The sequence below is a fragment of the Bubalus kerabau genome, chromosome 17 (assembly GCF_029407905.1).
Source record: "Bubalus kerabau isolate K-KA32 ecotype Philippines breed swamp buffalo chromosome 17, PCC_UOA_SB_1v2, whole genome shotgun sequence".
Lineage (NCBI taxonomy): Eukaryota > Metazoa > Chordata > Mammalia > Artiodactyla > Bovidae > Bubalus > Bubalus kerabau.
This window is the reverse complement of record NC_073640.1, coordinates 62,359,620-62,365,404: the sequence shown is the minus strand read 5'-3', so window position 1 is coordinate 62,365,404 and position 5,785 is coordinate 62,359,620. Positions and strand designations below refer to the sequence as shown.

At 46.8% G+C, this 5,785-nt stretch overlaps 1 long non-coding RNA gene and 1 pseudogene across 1 annotated transcript; one reads left to right on the top strand and one right to left on the bottom strand.

Annotated features, from left to right (window-relative positions):
• The first annotated feature begins 1,188 nt into the window (after nt 1-1,188).
• LOC129631287 (uncharacterized) lies at nt 1,189-5,569 on the top strand. The gene is made up of 3 exons (XR_008703974.1): nt 1,189-1,321; nt 1,445-1,559; nt 5,435-5,569. It is a non-coding gene; the product is annotated as an uncharacterized LOC129631287 (long non-coding RNA).
• On the bottom strand, nt 2,885-3,792 carry LOC129631282 (40S ribosomal protein S2-like; annotated as a pseudogene).
• Nucleotides 5,570-5,785: the final 216 nt, after the last annotated feature.

Sequence of the window (5,785 nt, the reverse complement as noted above, 5' to 3'; positions counted from 1 at the left end):
CCAGCCTGTTTGGTGCTCTTTTGTTGAAGTAAAGAGCTCAAGATATGTTCTTTTAAAGCCTTTATTCAAGATCCTAATTCGACAGAATCCTGCCTTTCCCAGAAGCCCCTCAGCTCTGTGTCTTGGGTGTTCCCAAGCCAGCAGTTGCCTATTTTCTGTCAGGCAGAGGATGAAACCCAGGTACATGACTTGTTACTTACATACTTGTGCCTTCTTCTGGGAGCCGTTCCATCCACAATCAGCCGAGTTCAGGGTTCCTATGGTATTTTGTAGACGTTTCGCTTGTTGTGACCAAGTCATCAACAAACATTGGAGTAAGAGCCCGAGCCAACATTTCCCCAAACAAGGTAGGGGAAATCTTCAGTCCTTGAGGCAACACTGTCCAGCAGTACTGTTGGACTCCCTGTGTTTCTGGTCCTGCCACCAGAGAGCAGACAGCTGCAGTGGTTCTTCTGCAGTAGGAATGCAGGGGAAAGTGTCCTTCAAGCCCAGAACTGAGAACCAGCAGTATTGTCCCACAGTAGTTGTGCGCAGAACATATATGGATTACTGTTAAGGCTGCAAATCTTGGGCTGTCTCACTAATGGCCCTCACGTCTTCGACAATGATTTGTACACTGCTGAGTTTGGCTCTTTGGGAGGATAGGAGTTTATATAGGAATCTACAAGGTTTAATTCATCCCAGTTAAGCCAACTTTTCAAGAATTGTCTGAATTATCTTTGGGGTCTCTTGCCTCAGAAGGTATTGTTTTAAATTAGGAGTCCCAGTGTCTTTTTTTTTTTTTTTTTTTTATGGCTGCCCTGCACAGTTTGCAGGATCCTAAGTTCCCTCACCAGGAATTGAACCTGAACCACTGCAGCAAATGTGCCAACTTGTAGCCACTGAGCCACCAGGGAATCCCTCCATGTCCCTAATAACAGGATTTGTATTGGCCATGTGTTTGTCGGCCTTCCCCGGGGTACTGTCAGCCCACACTTCCTGCCTTACCTTTTTGTATACTTGGGGAGGGGGAATCAGTCTCCTTCTCCAGAGTGTCCACAAATGTCATCTGCCTGCTTACTGGGTGCCCCGACAGGATGCTGAGGTCAAGCTGTTCCGGTGAAAACATCATTTGTGCATTTAATTTACAAAAGAGGGATTGGACATGTTGGCATATACAAGAAACTGTGTTTCAGGTTGAGGTGCCCTAATCAGCATTGCAGAGGTTGTAAGAAAGAACAGCTTTGCACTTCTCCAGAAACTCCTGTGATCGGGATGGACTGAGTCGTTCTCTGCACCATCTTGGTATCTACCAAGTATGCTGCACTGTAGCTATCAGAAGGTCAGTCAGCTTGTCCCCATTGTCACAGGTACCCGGGGCTCCTGGGGCATCATTAGAGTGTTCATCTCTTTCTACTGCAACGACAGGCTCCTGCTTGTTACTGTTTTCCTTCTTACTCCTTAGCCAAGGACAGTTGTTTTCCAGTGCCCTCCTTACACTAAGCGTGTTGTTCCCTCCCCCGCGGTGGCTCACCTCTCCTCAGGTTACTCGTGCTCTGGGAGTCCACTGCTGCCACCAGGTAATGTGGCTTTCAGTCCTGCATCTTCTTGCTTCTTTTGCTGTTCCCTGTTGTTGAACACTTTTAAAGCAACATCTGCCAGTTGAGAAGGGGTCATTCCAAATGGACCATCTAACTTTTGTGATTTTCTTATGTCTGGGGAGCTTTGTCCAATAAAGGTTATGTTTACCATTCTCATTATTTTCAAAGGCCTCAGAGTTTGCATCAGAGTAGTGCCTGTAAGTATGGTAAACTCTTTCTAGAAACTCTGATAGATCCTCATTGGGTTTTTGGTGTATCTCTTGAATTTATCTAAGCTCTTTTGCCCAGGTACTCCTTTTCAAAGACCTTCTCAGATACACTTACTGTAATGCTCTCAGTTCAGTTCAGTCACTCAGTCACGTCCGACTGTCTGCGACCCCATGAACTGCAGCATGCCAGGCTTCCTGGTCCATCACCAACTCTAGGAGCTTACTCAAACTCATGTCCATTGAGTCAGTGATGCCATCCAACTATCTCATCCTCTGTCGTCCCCTTCTCCTCCCGCCTTCAATCTTTCCCTGCATCAGGGTCTTTTCCAATAAGTCAGTTCTTTGCATCAGGTGGCCAAAGTATTGGAGTTTCAGCTTCAGCATCAGTCCTTCCAATGAACACCCAGGACTGATTTCCTTTAGGATGGACTGGTTGGATCTCCTTGCCGCCCAAGGGACTCTCAAGAGTCATCTCCAACATCACAGTTCAAAAGCATCACTTCTTTGGCACTCGGCTTTGTTTATAGTCCAACTCTCACACCCATACATGACTACTGGAACAACCATAGCCTTGACTAGATGGACCTTTGTTGGCAAAGTAATGTCTCTGATTTTTAATATGTTGTTTAGGTTGGTCATAGCCTTTCTTCCAAGGAGCAAGTGTCTTAATTTCATAGCTGCAGTCACCATCTTCAGTGATTTGGAGCCCAAAAAATAGTGTCTCACTGTTTCCATTGTTTCCCCAACTATTTGCCATGAAGTGATGGGACCGGATGCCATGATCTTCGTTTTCTGAATGTTGAGCTTTAAGCCAACTTTTTCACTCTCCACTTTCACTTTCATCAAGAGGCTTTTTAATTCCTCTTTACTTTCTGCCATAAGGGTGGTGTCATCTGCATATCTGAGGTTATTGATATTTCTCCTGGCAATCTTGATTCCAGCTTGCGTTTCTTCCAGTCCAGCGTTTCTCATGATGTACTCTGCATAGAAGTTAAATAAGCAGGGTGACAATATACAGCCTTGACGAACTCCTTTTCCTATTTAGAACCAGTCTGTTGTTCCAGATCCAGTTCTTTTTTTTGGGGGGGGGGTTTCATTCACTTTATTATTCCCTTTATAAAATTATTTGGTGGCTACAGCTGGGGCCTGCATCCTCTGCACGGAAACTCTGGTGTGGGTCCTCACAAGATGGTCAGTGAATTCCCGATATGGAGACTTGGTGAACACTGTCTCTTTCCGGAGGTCAGGGGTGAGATAACTGTAAGTCTTGGAAATGGCATCAAAAGTAGCCTTGGCAAAGTTGCCCAGGGTGGCAGTGCAGCCCCTGGCAGAAGTATAGCAGTCGTCGATGCCGGCCATCATCAGCAGCTTCTTGGGCACGGGGCAGAGACGATGCCAGTGCCTTTGGGGGCAGGGATGAGACGCACCAGCACAGAGCCGCAGCAGCCAGTCACCTTGCAAGGAACCGTGTGGGGCTTGCTGATCTTGTTCCCTCAGTAGCCTCTTCACACAGGGACGATGGACAGCTTGGCCAGGATGATGGCCCGACGGATGGCAGTGGCTACTTCCTTGGAGCACTTGACACCCAGACCAACGTGTCTGTTGTAATCCCCAATGGCAACAAATGCCTTGAACCTGGTCCGCTGGCCAGCATGGGTCTGCTTTTGCATGGGCATAATCTTCAAAACCTCATCCTTGAGGGATGCTCCCAGGAAAAAGTCAATAATCTCAGGCTCCTTGATGGGCAGAGAGAAAAGGTAGATCTCCTCCAGAGATCTGATCTTCATGTCCTTGACCAGGCGGCCCAGCTTGGTAATGGGGAGCCACTCCTTGTCCTCGGCCTTGCCTCCGTGAGTTCCACGGCCTCTGCCCCAGCCCTGACTCCGGCCGTGACCCCGGCCCCGGATGCCACTACCGAGGCCTCCGTGGAAGCCACCGTGGCCTCCCATTTCGGGGCCCCTGGGGCCTCCGGGCCCTCCCGCAGCTCTGGCGTCATCTGCCATTTGGTGTTTTCATGAAGAAGAAGCCATGTCCAGTTCTAACTGTTGTTTCCTGACTTACATATAGATTTCTCAGGAGGCATGTCAGGTGGTCTGGTATTCCTGTCTGTTGAAGAATTTTTCATAGTTTGTTGTGATCCACACAGTCAAAGACTATTCAATGAAGCAGAAGTAGATGGGAGGAATATTCTATTTAAGGAAGGGGCAGGGTTTCTGGGAATTGGGCCTCTGCCTGCTTTTTGGCCTTTTATGGTTATCCTGTGAACTATCATTGTGCCTGTGCATGTGTCATTTAGGTGATGTGTTAGAGTCAGAGTGTAATGAGGCTTAAGGTCAACTGGAAGTAGACTCTTCTGCCATCTTGCACCTCGTTGGGGTTCTAACTAGTTTTTGTCATGTCCTTTTTTTCTCAATGACTGTGTCATCCCCTCCCCTCACTTCTTTGAATGGTTGTGCCCTGCCCCCTTCCTTCTGTCTCATTGTGATCCTTTAGAATATTGAGAATGTTGTCTTCTAAGGAGTGATGTGGCTTGGTGCCAGAGGAAGAAAAATTGATCTTTATGTTTGAGCAGGTTCTTCCATCGAGGTCTGGTTAACAGAGGGCTCATGGGAGAGGAGGGAGGGGGCCAAAACGGGCAGAGGGAAAGTTTGCGTTTAATTTTCCTGTCTTGCCTTAAACTGTTGAGTTTTGATTTCATCAGTGCTCTCTCACGAGGCAGACATCTTACTTCATCCCACCTACTCTGAATGTGTGGGCAAGAGGGGTCAGGAGACAGAGTGACTGAGAGGAATAGATACGTGAGGAGAACAGAAGAGTGGGTGAGATCAGAGGACAGTGTGGAGGATGGGTGTTTTGCAAAGAGATGGTAAGAATGAAAGAATAAACAGTGAAAGTAGAAGGTGTTAAAAAAACAAAGTGAAAGAAAGTTGGAATCTCTTGGGACATGAAGGAGTAAAGACAGAATAGGAGAGGAGCCCCTGATCAGTATGAAAAGGGAAGGTTAGTCACTTAGTCGTGTCTGACTTTTTGTGATTCCCATGGACTGTAGTCCACTAGGCTCCTCTGTCCATGGAATTCTCCAGGTGAGAATACTGGAGTGAGTTGCCATTTCCTGCTCCAGGGCTGATCAGTATAGTGAGGGTATAAAAGGGTGGAAGACATGACCTAGGGAGAGACTTGATCCTGGGAGAGAAGGGCTGGAGTGGGGACAAAGGGAGCAGAGGAAGAGAGGGTGGAAAGGTAGTTCAGCCACCAGAGGTGGGGCAGAGTGGGGATGAAGGGCATGTCACGGATTCAATGGTGGTAACCTGGAGGACTGAAAGAGAGGGACACAAGGAAACAGGTCAGAAAGGTTGAGGGGAACAATGTGCAGAGAGGCAGGACAGCAGAGGGGAACAGAGAGACAAACCAAATGAAAGGGAAACATGTAGAAGTGAGGGGGTGGAGATCTGGACCCAGATGAATGCTGAGCTGTTTGCATATGCATGATTAAGTTGTGATGTATTTGATTCGTGGCTTTGGACTCCAAAAAATACCTTTTAAAATTATTCTGATATGGATGAGAATTGAAAATTTCCTGTCTGTATGTGTGCATCTTGTAATTATTTATATTACAATAGAGCTTCCATTTGCCATTCTGTTCAGCCCAGGGGACAGTGACTTGACTCAGACAGCTGTGGGTTACCTCTTCTGTTTCCTGGTGTGGAGTAGAGGACGGGGAGACTGGTGGAGCCAGAAATGACATCTGTCATCATGCGATGTCTAAAGGAATGTTAAAGGTGCTTTTATTCCTTCTGGTGATGGTTTTGCTTTTTGCTTTACATTGAATTGTTTTCTATAAAGAATTATTCTGAAATGTACTTTGCTGGCTTCCTATAATCCACTCATATTCTTATGCTATATTCTAAAAGCTGTTTAAATATTTGGCTATGCTGGGTCTTAGTTGTAGCATGTGGGATCTTAGCCACTGGACCACTAGGGTAGAAGGACCGTGAC